At 39.2% G+C, this 14,151-nt stretch overlaps 1 protein-coding gene across 1 annotated transcript in view; it reads left to right on the forward strand.

Annotated features, from left to right (window-relative positions):
* Positions 1-14,151, forward strand: part of LOC115453450 (FMRFamide receptor) — a 49,165-nt gene that overhangs the window by 23,986 nt on the left and 11,028 nt on the right. Inside the window, 1 exon segment of the mRNA XM_037444757.1 lies at positions 1,687-1,768. The gene's annotated coding sequence lies outside the window, so the exon portion shown is untranslated.

The raw sequence follows: 14,151 nt of genomic DNA on the forward strand, positions 1-14,151 counted from the left end.
CGTATTCATCACAAAAAAGATGTCTTGTAAAAGCCGATTTTTGAATTGCCGTCTATTTAAAGCATATGAATATTTTAAGCTTGGCGCAACTATACTGTTTCTTTATATAGAATACTAGCTTTTGCCCGCGGCTCCGCCCGCGTTATAAAGTTTTTCAGGCTAAAGTTTTCCGTTATAAAAGTAGTAGTTTCCCGGGAGCCTATGTTCTTCCCAGGGTCTCAAACTGTCTCCATACCAAATTTCATCTTAATACGTTGGGTAGTTTTTGAGTTTAACACGTTCAGGCAGACAGATGCAGCGGGGGACTTTGTTTTTATAATATATTTTTTAGAACTTTTTAAGAGGAACAATCCCGTCATACATCATTGTTGCATAACTTTAACCGTTTACGCAGCGCACGCAACGGAAGCTCTCAAAACTAATAATTTTTCCCCATTTTTGCAACATGTTTCATTACTGCTCCGCTCTTATTGGTCATAGCGTGATGATATATAGCCTATAGCACTCCGGGATCAAGGGGCTATTCAACACAATAATATTTTTTCAGTTCAAACCAGTAGTTCCTGAGATTAGCCATTACTGCTCCGCTCCTATTGGCCATAGCGTGATGATATATAGCCTATAGCGCTCCACAAATAAAGGGCTATCCAACACAAAACGATTTTTTCAGTTCAAACCGGTATTTCCTGAGATTAGCCATTACTGCTCCGCTCCTATTGGTCATAGCGTGATGATATATAACTTTGAGCACTCCACAAACAAAGGACTATTCAACACAAAAATATTTTTTCAGTTTGGACCGGTAGTTCCTGAGATTAGCCATTACTGCTCCGCTCCTATTGGGTATAGCGTGATGATATATAGCCTATAGCAATCCACGAATAAAGGGCTATCCAACGCAAAATGAAATTTTTAGTTTGGACTGGTAGTTCCTGGATTAGCCATTACTGCTCCGCTCCTATTGGGTATAGCGTAATGATATATAGCCTAGAGTACTCCACGAACAAAGGGCTATCCAACGCAAAAATAATTTTTCAGTTTGGACCGGTAGTTCCTGAGATTAGCCATTACTGCTCCGCTCCTATTGTGTATAGCGTGATGATATATAGCCTATAGCACTCCACGAACAAAGGGCTATCCAACGCAAAAGGAATTTTTCAGTTTGGACCGGTAGTTCCTGAGATTAGCGCGTTCAAACAAACAAACAAACAAACTCTTCAGCTTTATATAATAGTATAGATAAATAACAAATTCACAAAGTAGTTGTTAGAATTGTTTTGAGAATGGCAAATTCACCGCTGCCAAGACGGAGCCATAAACTTAAAGGCGGTAGAAGACATTACATCAATTATATACAAGACATTATTAGTACAAATTCCTTTGCGTAATTGACTTCAGATAATTTGCATCTGGACTGCTAATTAGCCTCGTGTTGACAATACTGTGAACACAAGACTAGGTGAGACAATGAGCGCGCGTTTCATGCTATACACTCTCCGCGGCACGTCACACGCGCCGTGCAACTGCTCGCTCGACCAGAACAATCACTTATAATATAATAATTACTTATATTAACAACCTCTGTATCTGTATCTTTAAATATAAGCTTTTTTAGGGGTTATGTACCTTAAAAGGAACTCCCATCTCTTTGTTGTGCATCTGACTGACGAGACTCTTTTTTTTCAGGAACGCGTAGAGGTGTCATGTGTATATCAACTACTCGGCTTTATGGTCTCTTTCGGCTGTAAAAAAAAATTCAACTTCTAAGGTAACGAGGTCAAAAAATATGACCGTAAATGTCGCATATTTTCACATAATTTGCAATTTCACAACAGAATTGTTGATCAAGAATCATAAATATAGCAAAAAGTAATATCTTAAAGCCCGTGTTAAGGCAAGAATCTGCAAACTGTAAATATGTACTTATATATATTATCTTACCTACAAGGTTGTATGGAACTCTCGGTGTGCGAGTTCAACTTGCACTTGTCCGGATTTTTTTTTTAATTACGGAAAAGAATTATCGCTGACCAGAACCGCCAGTGAAAGCTAGTTAAAAATAATTTTAATTAAATCTCCTCTTAACCCTCCGAGCGGCGCAGCGGCCAGTAAATAGCAGTAGCCCCGCAATTAAATCGCTCGCCCGCTCCGCGTCCAGAGTCTCGGCGTCCGGACACGTCGTAAGTAGTGACACACACCAGCACCGGTTCATTATCGCGCCGCCACCATAATTGAATCTATGCGCTTCATGGCATTCATCAACCGTTGTGATCTGCACAGCCATTCAACTGTGTGCGTCACTACACTGTTAATAAGCATTGCACACACATTATACAAGTTATTAATACATACAAGTCTTATGTCGTTAGTAGCAATTTCAAATGACTTTAGCGTCCACTCCAATATGAATCCTCTTGTTGCGGGTCGAACTGGCGCTGTATCCGACTCGCCGCTCGCCGCGGCCTGACTGTCATGTAGCCGCTGCTGCTAATAGTAGATGGCCGCGCCACGCACCGGACAAGCAGATACACTTGGCCGGCGGTATGGTAATGGCGCGCAGGGTGGCGGGTCACCGGATCTGTCTTCATTATGCCGCTTCGTTATCGATAATTGCACGTCGAGCTATATTTACAACTGCTCCCGCCGCCCCCTTCTCCCCCGCCGCACACACTGCGTGTACAATTACCGGGCTTTACATCAATAATAATGAAGGGATAGCGCTGCGAACTCTTTCGACAAGGGTTGTCCCTAGAACTTGTGTAGTGGCATGTGACGTCACGCATTCTAGCCACTCGTCGCAACCGCACTATATAGTTCCAGAAACATTATTGTATGTGTTGTATTCATATTAATTTCATAAATGTACACACGAGTGAAGCTCCTGGTGACATTTAGATCGCTATCACTGCTGTTTCTTTTCATTAAACAAAAACTTTGCTGAAATAGATACGTCATTGTTGTATGAAAATAGCCGCTGCATTTAGTACAACATTTTGATGGCGCAATTATAAAATGATCACGTAATTTAGGCATGACACCTGAAATAAAATTGTACCTTGAATTTATTTTTTCATGCTTGCTATTTTGTTTCGCATGATGTGTATTATTTTCAACTTTACGCCGCATTGTTTACAATCTAGCCGCCTCGTTGGTCTCACGGAAGATATATGATAGACAAATGAAAAGGTCGTACCAAGCAAAGAAGACTGATTTAAGAATAAAGCAGCCGGAAAAGTATATCACTTCATGCTAAATAAATATTATACACACAAAATATACGGGAAAGGGAAGCTGAAGGGACCGGGGAATGGCAGTCTGAAATGCGACATCGTAACCTTTCTGCAATATACTTTCATCACAGTACATAAATTACAATAAATAACGAAAAATATGATCTATCACTCCAATTGCAAAATGTTGTAAAGATATAACAGAGATTTTATTTTGCATCCCTTCTCCTGAGATTGGAGTACCGGCCGATGAAGCTCATTCATGGTGTTAACAGGACTGATCATAGCTTGGTAATAAGATAGAGACCTCTACTCCCTTTATATCCAGCTAATAAAAAATAACTCGGCTTGAGTTTGCAATAAATATTTAGTGTACAAATAACAGAGCCGACCTAAGGCCCCAAGCATTACTCTAAATTACTTTCCAATGTAAACGTATGTGCGCCACGGGTCACTTTTATCACAAGGGCTTACTGAGTTACGGGTTCGACTCCGGTACTCCTCAGGCTTACAGCGCGCTCCGGCGGATTACTACTTTACCTCACTATTTAAGCTTTGAAGTCACTATTACTTTTTATTATCTCTTTATTTAACATCATTATGGATATTTCTTTACTGCAGTTTGAATAGGTACATATTTTGTTTTGTAGAACATTTTATGCTTATAATTAGTTTTAATCACATAGGACATGGTCTTCTTATTTAAATTATTATAGCTTTTCCGGGATAAAAGTTCTGCCATATATTTTTCCGAGATATAAAGTAGCCTATCCCCCTTATTCATAGACGTTTCTTATCTAAGGACGGAGCATTGCTGTGATAACAAGTCTGTTTCTATGTATGCTGACGGCATAGCAGCCTTTGCAGTGCGTAGACATATGGCTGTTCTGATTGGCTAATATTGAGATACAACTTGAATCTAGTTGGCTGTCCGATAAACTAAGCTGAACAAACAGCAAGCTGTCAGATAAACAAAGCTGAGAAACAGACTTGTTATCACAGCCATGCTCCCGTCCTTAGATTAATAACGTCTATGAATAAGGGGGTAGGTCTTTACCAGTTTCAAATTATACCAAAAAATTCATCGATGTGCGTTGTGTAGTTTTTGAGATTATCGCGTTCAGTTAGGCAGTCAGATGCGGCGGGGACTTTGTTTTATTATATACCTTATTAAATCTTTTGAAAGAATATGCAGCTCACGCAACGGAAGAAATAATTTTTCCCCGTTTTTGCAACATTTTCATTAATGCTCCGCTCATATTAAAAAAAGCGTGATGGTATATAGCCACTGGCTTTCCGTGATAAACGGCCTATCGAACACTAAAAGAATTTCTCAATTGTACCAAAAAGTTTCTGAGATTAGCGCGTTCAAACAAACAAACGAAGTCTTTTCAGTTTTATATTATATTAATAGTATAGACAAATTAACAAGTGGGTAACTGTAGAATATAAAAAAATGGATTTATCCTAAAAAGCAGATTAATATGTTAGAATTTTAATGAAAAGCATTAGATTTTTATTTTATTTGATAAAGAAATACGACTTCAGCTCAAACAGTTTTAAACAAAAATGATGGTCGGTGCGTGAGTTGTGTTCAACATACGTTAACTAACACAGTGTCTCCAATATGAAAAATGAAATATGCATTAAAATAAATATAAAAGGTTGCTAATAACTCAAGGAATCATTAATCATTCCGTTAATATAACACGGCATTTAGCATTACATAGTCGGCGAACGAATGTCTCTGGAGCGATATCTACTTAGTCTGGCCATAAATACTGTTACACTTAATTATAAAAAAATATTACATTTGAATTTCGAATCTGTCATTTTTATACGATTGTTCATTGTGTTTTCTCATTTTGGCGCCAATACATTGTAAAATATTTTGCGATATTAAAATGGTGTGGGGTGATAAAGAGAACCGAATCGCTGTGATAGCATTACACAAAGTAGGTATGGAGCCAAATGCAATTTTTAAAACTCTCCATACACTTGGTATTAGTAAAATGTTTGTGTACCGGGCTATTAATAGGTACAATGAGACCTCCTCTGTTTGTGACAGAAAAAGATCTGGCCGTCCACGTAGTGTTCGTACGAAAAAGGTGGTCAAAGCAGTAAGGGAAAGAATTCGAAGAAATCCTGTCCGAAAGCAAAAGATTTTATCTCGGGAAATGAAGATAGCACCTAGAACCATGTCGCGTATTTTAAAAGATGACTTAGGACTTGCAGCCTATAAGAGACGCACTGGCCATTTCTTAACTGATAATTTAAAGAAGAATAGGGTGGTAAAATCGAAACAACTACTGAAGCGGTACGCAAAGGGAGGTCACAGAAAAATTTTGTTTACGGATGAGAAAATTTTTACAATTGAGCAACATTTTAACAAACAAAATGACCGTATTTATGCTCAAAGCTCTAAGGAAGCTTCCCAATTAGTCGACAGAGTGCAACGTGGACATTATCCGACTTCAGTGATGGTTTGGTGGGGTGTTAGCTATGAAGGAGTGACTGAGCCATATTTTTGTGAAAAAGGTATCAAAACATCGGCACAAGTGTATCAAGATACCATTCTTGAGAAGGTAGTTAAGCCCCTTAACATCACCATGTTCAATAACCAAGTATGGTCCTTCCAGCAAGACTCGGCGCCGGGTCATAAAGCTCGGTCCACGCAGTCTTGGTTGGAATCGAACGTTTCGGACTTCATCAGAGCTGAAGACTGGCCGTCGTCTAGTCCCGATCTTAATCCGCTGGATTATGATTTGTGGTCAGTTTTAGAGAGTACAGCTTGCTCTAAACGCCATGATAATTTGGAGTCCCTAAAACAATCTATACGATTGGCAGTGAAGAATTTTCCCATGGAAAGAGTGCGTGCTTCTATTGATAACTGGCCTCATCGTTTAAAGGACTGTATTGCAGCCAATGGAGACCACTTCGAATAAGCTTTTTATATTTTTAATTGTTTTATATTTATGTATTAAACTGACACACTGTAAAAGTAATAAATGTTATTTGCAGTTAACAATTTTCTTTTTTCTTTATTACAATATTTATGGCAAGACTAGGTATATATATAAAACAAAGACGAGTTTGTTACAACACTTATAACTCGAGATCTGCTGAACCAATTTTCATGGTTATTGATTCGTTGGATTTGTCTCCGCCCCGAATAGCAGAATACATCTTAAAACAATGAAAACTCGATATGTGTAATAATACTTAATCATTTCAATAAATGCTCATTTTTGATTATTACATGTCAAACATTTGTTGTCCAATCCTGTCAAATACTGTATCAACTATTTATGTGTGCGTTCAGAAATTTATTTTGTGTAAAATGTCTCGAAAGTTTAGGTACTGTTATATTTGTTTGTTTTAGACATTAATTTTTGTAAATTATTTATTAATTATTCAATTTTGTAGAAAAAAAACCATACGCATATTAGCTGTAAATGCTAAGAGAGAGAAAGGAATAGGGTAGAGGAGAGAGGGACCATCTCGAATAGAAGTGTATAGACAAATCAAGAAAAATCCAAAATAGCTCGGAATAATACCTAAGATTTATTCTACAGGTTAAGAAAAGTGTAAATGTCTTTTTATAGGTTGTCTATGATTTTTCTTGATAAGCTATTGTCTATGTCTCGAAAGTTCAGGCACTGTTATTATATTTGGTGATTTTATGTGATTTTGTGCGAGTGCATATTCAGTATTACTATTAATAACAATGCCGCGTCCTAGAAGATCTAATCTTTCCCAGCGGAGCCGTAATGCCATTAGGCAACGGAATATCGCGAGTCAATTATCTGATGAAGAACAAGAAATTGCACGAGAAGAGAGCCGCGTTAGTATGGAGCAAAGAAGGACCTTAATTCGTGCTTCTCAAACACAAGAGCAAAGAGAGGCAGCCCGTGAAACGGCTAGGTTAGAAACGAGAAATCGTCGAGCTTATCGGTCAGATGAACAGAGGAATAATCTTCGAAGTGCAAGAAGAAATGGTTCAAGTATTGATTTGAATCGAGCAGCGTTTCTATATGATTGCACCATCGACTACAGCTTGCATCGTTTAGTTTGCATTGATCCAATGGACGTTGTTTGCCAGCATTGTGGCGCATTGAAGTTTGCTGGTGAAACGCCTGGTTTGTGCTGCCTTAGTGGTAAAGTGAAATTGCCATTATTGGTCCCGCCACCAGAGCCATTGTGTTCCCTGCTTTATGGCGAAACACTAGAATCACGACATTTTCTAGCGAACACTCAAAATACAATGTCTGTTTCCAAATGACTTGATTTAGGGCGGAAATTATCGAAGAACACGGATATAATCCGACATTTAAGGTAATTTACGTTAAAAACTTTATTTTCTATGATGGTAAAAAAAATCTGGAATGTAGTTTGTTAGATTTCTGTATTTGTCTCTAAAATAAAAATGGCATGTTATTATTTCATATTTCAAATAAAAGTGTTTGTAAATCTAACTATAACTATGGCTTTGACTTCACAGATTCAAGGCCAGATTTGCCATCGCATTGGATCATTGCAACCTATTGAAGATGCACAGCATAAATTCTTGCAAATATACTTCATGGGCAATATGGAAGAACAACTTGACCGGCATCAAGGGATTAACACAGCTACGAAAAGAGCAATTCTCCAAGATCTGCAGCAAATGCTTCATGAACATCATGCATTGGTCAGGCTGTTCAAGACTGCTTTGGAGCGTATTTTCAATCATTTTTTTCTGACATGTGTTAAAAGTACTTAATTATTATTATTTTTTAAATTTTTATTCTCATTCTGTATGTATTCATCATCGTTCTTCATTCATCATAATAAAATACTTTTATATTTCTATTATTTTGTATCATTGTATTACGTTCATCAAAGCCTAAATTAGTTCAGCTAAAAGGTAACACGACACTCATTGACTGTTAGGCGATACGAAGTTCGCCGGGTCAGCTAGTCTTAAATAAATCACGCGGTGGAAACAAACGACGCGACGTGCGGTTTTTACAAATCTCAAATGAGTTCAATCTGAATGTGTAATTCATACTTGTTAAGTAATTATTTACATGGCATATTGCCGCGCCTCACGCGCCTGTCGTGTTCATGTCCTTTACGGTACCCGACTCGCTGGTCTCAACTTGACCACACCACGCGTCCGCGACGGGGAGGTGCGCGCGCGTTGTCTGGCGGCTATTATAATAGACGCTGGTGCATCTATCGATAGCCGGGAACGACGGCACATGGTGGTTGATGGCACAAATTTAATGCGCTCTCGGACCCGTGCAGTTTTACAAAGACTGCAGCGCGGCTCGTGACTTATTATTGTAACAGTAGGTACGTATCTACTCGAAGAATAATACCGCCAACGTACGTACTTTGCGTTATACGGAAAATTAACTCTTTTCTTACTGCTTTTATATTGTTATCTTGGTTTAGAATATAATAACAAAAAAGTGAAATAATAATGAGAAAATCCATTTTCATAATATTTCCTTTTGCAAAATATTGGGAGGAATCTAACACAAATAAATTGTATTATGTGTGCATTATATTGTAAATTTGTTTATAAATACCCCTAACATTGTCTTTATTGGATTTTCTTTTTAGTTATTTACTTGTAATTTTTTCGCCTGCAATGATATAGTTTAGTTTTATTTTTTCCCGAAAGTAATTTACGTTAACAGGAACCTCGCATCGCAATGTCCATTTCTGCCGCGTTAAGTAACATATTCGAATGCTTCCGCATTGTATGTTGGAAGGACTTTGCAGCCAGCTTAATTGCTGGACATTGCATCTCATATCTCACGCGATGAGCGCAGTGCAATATCTCGCAGTACGTTGTGATTCATAGTTCAAGTGGGGTTTGTACTGTTAACGAGAGTCGTGTCGATTCGTATTTAAAGTGAACGGGTTATTCTTTTCTATACGTCATAAAAATAAAATCCTTAATTCCTTCGATGATTTTAATTATTATACATTCGCCTAAGTAATACACGGCGCTGATGGCGCTGACGCGGCCGGCGGAGTCACTTTGTCATGTATGAAAGAATTTTGATAGGACCTGGTCAAACAATTGTTGCCTTAAAAATATTCTTGTATTTATTGTGATTCATGGATGTATTACGGAAAAATTTATAATTGGGATAACATATAAAATAGTACATATATTATCTACGTCAATGTATCATTATATTATAAGAATATATATACTGGACGAGTGCGCGGCAGCTCAGGGGCTCACTGCTCGTCGGTGATTGATTACAGCACGGGGTCACGGCATTCGTTATTATAACATTATTGCGCTGTGATGGCGCGGCTCAGCGACCACACCTCGCTTTATGAACTGCACACTGCCAATATGAAGCGACCCTGCTTTATTGCACCCACTGACTTCGGAACTCAATTCGCTATACAATTTTTTACTGTGTGTAGTGTAACATTGCAAATGATGCCACTCTGCGCCGCGACAGGCCGCAACGTTCTGTGCGGGCTCTCCGTTGTCGATTATACGTCTACCTGTCAGCAGCTGAGTCTAAAGTCGCGTTGAGTCGGGGCGCATTCTCGCCAATTTTTTATCATTTTAATACTATCTGTAACGGGATAAATATATGGATATAAATATTATAAAGAATTAAACAAAATGTAGCAAGCAAATACAAATAAAATTATCTTTTGGCAACTGTACTAACACATTTTTGATACTTTGATTTCATGTTTTGCTTCCGCAGTACAAGCAAATTCAATGGAGTGCAAATATGTGAGTGTGTTCCGCACCGCAGCAGCGTGACGGCGGCGCGTGCGGCGCGGCGCGGCTACCACATTTGACTCAATAGTACTAAGTGCGCGCCCCCCACCATGTGTCGATAGCCAATGCCGGGAGCCACGCGCGTCATGTGTTTAATATAATAGGCGTATGCTCTCAACGTAATTGCCACCTGTAAGCAATAATTCTTCTCCATAAATAATTCAGAAAGATGTTACAGTATATCTGCTTGCATCAGGTCTACATGTAGCCAAAAACCTAAATTCTTGTAATCGAGGAGCAGGCCCTTGCAGTAGTCCGACAATAAAATGAAATTCTAGCATTATTGTAACATGTGAGAAGAAATTAGGACATCAACATAAAGTGCGGACTCGTCACGAGGTCAGTAACACGGTGCGATGTGTGGCGGACCGGGTAAACCTCGTGGTCACCTGGTTACGCGTTACGCAAATTGTGCTCTATAGACTGTTCTCATAAACAGTTCTATGTCACAATACTCTTATCACCCACTATGCTTGCTTGAAAAGGGCCCTAATTCAATTATAATAAAAAAAAAAATCCTTTTCCAAAATTATTCAATTGTTAATACTTAATATAAAATAACAATAATAGCAGGCCTGTATTCTGTCCGCGTGTAATATACCCAAGTATGTTGTTAAAACACAGGTAAGAGATTTGTTTATATACAATTTGATCTATCGGTCTCTCGGTCTATTGGTCTACTTTGGGCTTTCGGTATTTTTGAATAGCTTGCACATAATGCCTTAGTCGCGTGAGTCACGTTACAACTTCCACGGTTAGCCACTGTAATGTTAATATTATTTCAAAGTCATATTATAACAAGTTCAAAGATTAAAAGTTTTTTGTGTGTTTCTTTGTATTAGATAAACTAAAAATCCACTTCATGATGATAATTCACTAATAGGCCATTTTTCCGGGAATGACAGTAAACGCGAGTGGAGACGCGAGCATATGCCAGTATTAAAATGAATAAATTCAGCATCTTGATAAGTACGGCCTCTGTATGAGCATTTAGGATGATGTTTAGGACGCACTGCTCCGTTGAATGGTATTTAGTAAATGGTTTAAACATGAGGTGAGAGTGAGTGACGGGAAGGTGTCCAAGGCGCGCCACGCGGGGCCCGCATCGCGCGCGCTGTTTATAAGGCAGGCGTAATATCCGGACTCCTCCACTTTATCAATTACTGACGGGTTGCGTCTGACCGCCTTAATTGTGAGTGACGTCCAATTTGATGTCGCCAGAGACGCGGCGGGACTCCGAGGCGGAGGGATGGGAGGCCGGGGGAGGCGGACCCACTGACTTCGCTCGTTGGGTTAATCAGCTACAGATCACGGCGAGGAGGCGCTGTTGGCAAGTGGGAAGAATAATCGCACCCAATATTTGTTATTGCTTGAGGTCATTCCCAGATTTTCTTCTATATAATTTATAATGCAAATTTAATCCACAATAATAATAATATTGGTACGTCCATATAAAGGTACCTACATAATATTGAAACCGATGTATGAATACTAAATTGTTGGATGTTCAATTAATAATTTTAAACACCCAAACGGAATAACAAAACACAAAGACGAAAGACATCCGATGGGAGATGTGGCGCAACAGCAGTGAAGTGTCGCCGAAGACTGATACTAAACGGACATCATCGTGTGTGGGGAATGCGCGCGACCTAATTGGCGCGAGAGCCGGAATCGAGCCGGCCACTATTGGACGCGCTGCTATCGCCAGACATGCGACACACGTGACGCGACACTCGTATCTCCCATGCATTGTTTGCTGTGCATTGCAGCCTAAAACTTTGACTACTAACCTGACCAGCTTACGAACGGTGACGGGCCCTCGTGATTAAAAAACCTGATCACATAATATCATTATTTTCAGCATAAATGGGCCTACTCCACCGGGGTAGCCGCACTGTCCCAGGCTCGCTAGTGTGTGACAATATTATCTATTATAACTAAAGATCCATAAAATCGCCTCCCCGTTCCTATTATTATCCGTAATGGTTGGTGACGCAATTACATTTCTTCTAGCTGTGCGGGTATTCGTTCACTGCTGTGTTACTGCTTAACTACAAGTCGGCGAGTTCTCGCCTCCGTCCGGCGCGTGCAGGACGCGGCGTACGGCGGTAGTGCGACCAAATCTATAGAATGTCGTCAGCTATCGAGTACCCTTCTCGTCCCACGCTCAGCTTTAATGTCGAGACCGTTTTGTGGACCGTTAACGACGACGTCTCGGATTAATGATTTTACTTCCGCACCTTTAAGTGATTATGTCATTTCGGTGGAAATATTTATGGTAATGAAGTCCTTCAGGTATTTTATGTGCGCAAGGCAGTGGTGATAAAATTATTTAATAAGTACTAGTATAAACTCATGGTTGCATCTGCAAATAGCAAAGCACCACAGCTCGCTGAGATCGTTGCTCTCTGATTAAACAATGTGGCCGTACAAAATTGTATTTTTACGTCTCAACTTTTTATTTTTATTTCGAAACTTACAACAGATTTTTTTATCTAAAATATACAGATATAAGTGTCAGCAATAAATAATTTAAACAGGTCGTATGTTGTGATCGGACGTCCACCCGCATGCGATCACACACACAACATATTATCTTTAATAAAATATACTCTCATAGCGCTCACGGTGTTACAGATTTTTATCTTCGCATTTGGCGCTAACACAATTCTCGTAAAGAAAGCTTTCTGAAATTCCCGGAATCTCTTAAGACGCGATATGCACAGCGTGATCCTGTAACGTATCACTCCAGATGATTGCTCCGCCCTCCCGCCTCACACGCAGAGTTGAGTTTCCATTTTACTTGAATATATTTCGGCGGCAGTTGAACATGTTTTCCTTGTTCTTATTCAGGCTGCTGCGTTGAGTTAGTAGTTGACGTGTCTATATCTGTATACAATCGAGTGCACGAACTGATCCAAACTTGAAGCCACTAGTAATCCTACCATATTTATTATTAACACCATTGCAAAGCCATACGGTGCATACACACCGTTTCCGAATACTGTAAGGTCATTTAATAGAAAGGCAACACTTGTGGGTCGGCGACAGATGCGGCATCGCGATGGGTGACGTGGGTGATGGGTTTTACACAGCACGAGCTGGCCACCTGCGCCACCTGCCAGGGCGTCGCGCAGTTATTAGTATTCAGTCGCTGCAACAGGCACCGCGCCCAGACTCGACGCGGACGTGTTTGTGTTTACTTCACCAGTTACAGTTTTAACACAGTTAACCGAACGAGCCCAGCGCCGACTAAATTGTTAATAACAATATAAACATAGCCTCACGCAACTAAATAACAACTAACTACCATTTTATGTGAGTCGGCAACGGGTTCTTAACAAATGAGCAATTTTACTTGATGATAAAATATAACTAACTAACTACCACGAGTCGTATGCACCCAGAAAAGCACAGATATCTTGAATTAATTGCCGACCTTTACCACTAGAAATCCTTGTTCCGAGATTCTAAACCATTTATGCAATAACTTTTAGAATTGTACAAAATTTTTTCAAAAGTTTACCCGAGGCAAAAAATACATCCTAACTTAACATATCGTGGCCAATTTAACAGAAAACAAAAGCTAAGACAAACGTAAATAAAACTAAAAGAGAAACCGGTGGGAATCGGGTTGTATGGTCGCTTCGCCACTGGTATCTATTTAAAAGTAAAAGCAATCAAATAAATGAAAGCGTAAAAATTCATTTATTTATTTTTATTGACGATGATTTCTCAAGCGATAGAGTCAAAGAAGTAGAGACAGATTTTGAGAATGTAAAAAGTTAAACATCGTTCAGTGAATCAGTACTTGCATACGAAAAGTTTAACATCATATTAGATGTTACTAAGGAAAATTTTATGGGGGTTTGACTGATTAGGAAATAACTGGCATAATTTGCATCTCCATTGAATGAACGCCCCACATTATTACCAAACACTTACGCAAACTTTTCCCAGGTGTTGGCGCGGTACAACCGCGACTGCTTTCAACGCAATCGACTAACGAATTTTCGTGACTATTTAGTTCTGTTTGACGGCACTAGCATATCCTAGATCTATGATCAATAGTCGGAATACAATCTCGTATTATTGCTAATAGAAATACAT

The sequence above is a fragment of the Manduca sexta genome, chromosome 28 (assembly GCF_014839805.1).
Source record: "Manduca sexta isolate Smith_Timp_Sample1 chromosome 28, JHU_Msex_v1.0, whole genome shotgun sequence".
NCBI lineage: Eukaryota > Metazoa > Arthropoda > Insecta > Lepidoptera > Sphingidae > Manduca > Manduca sexta.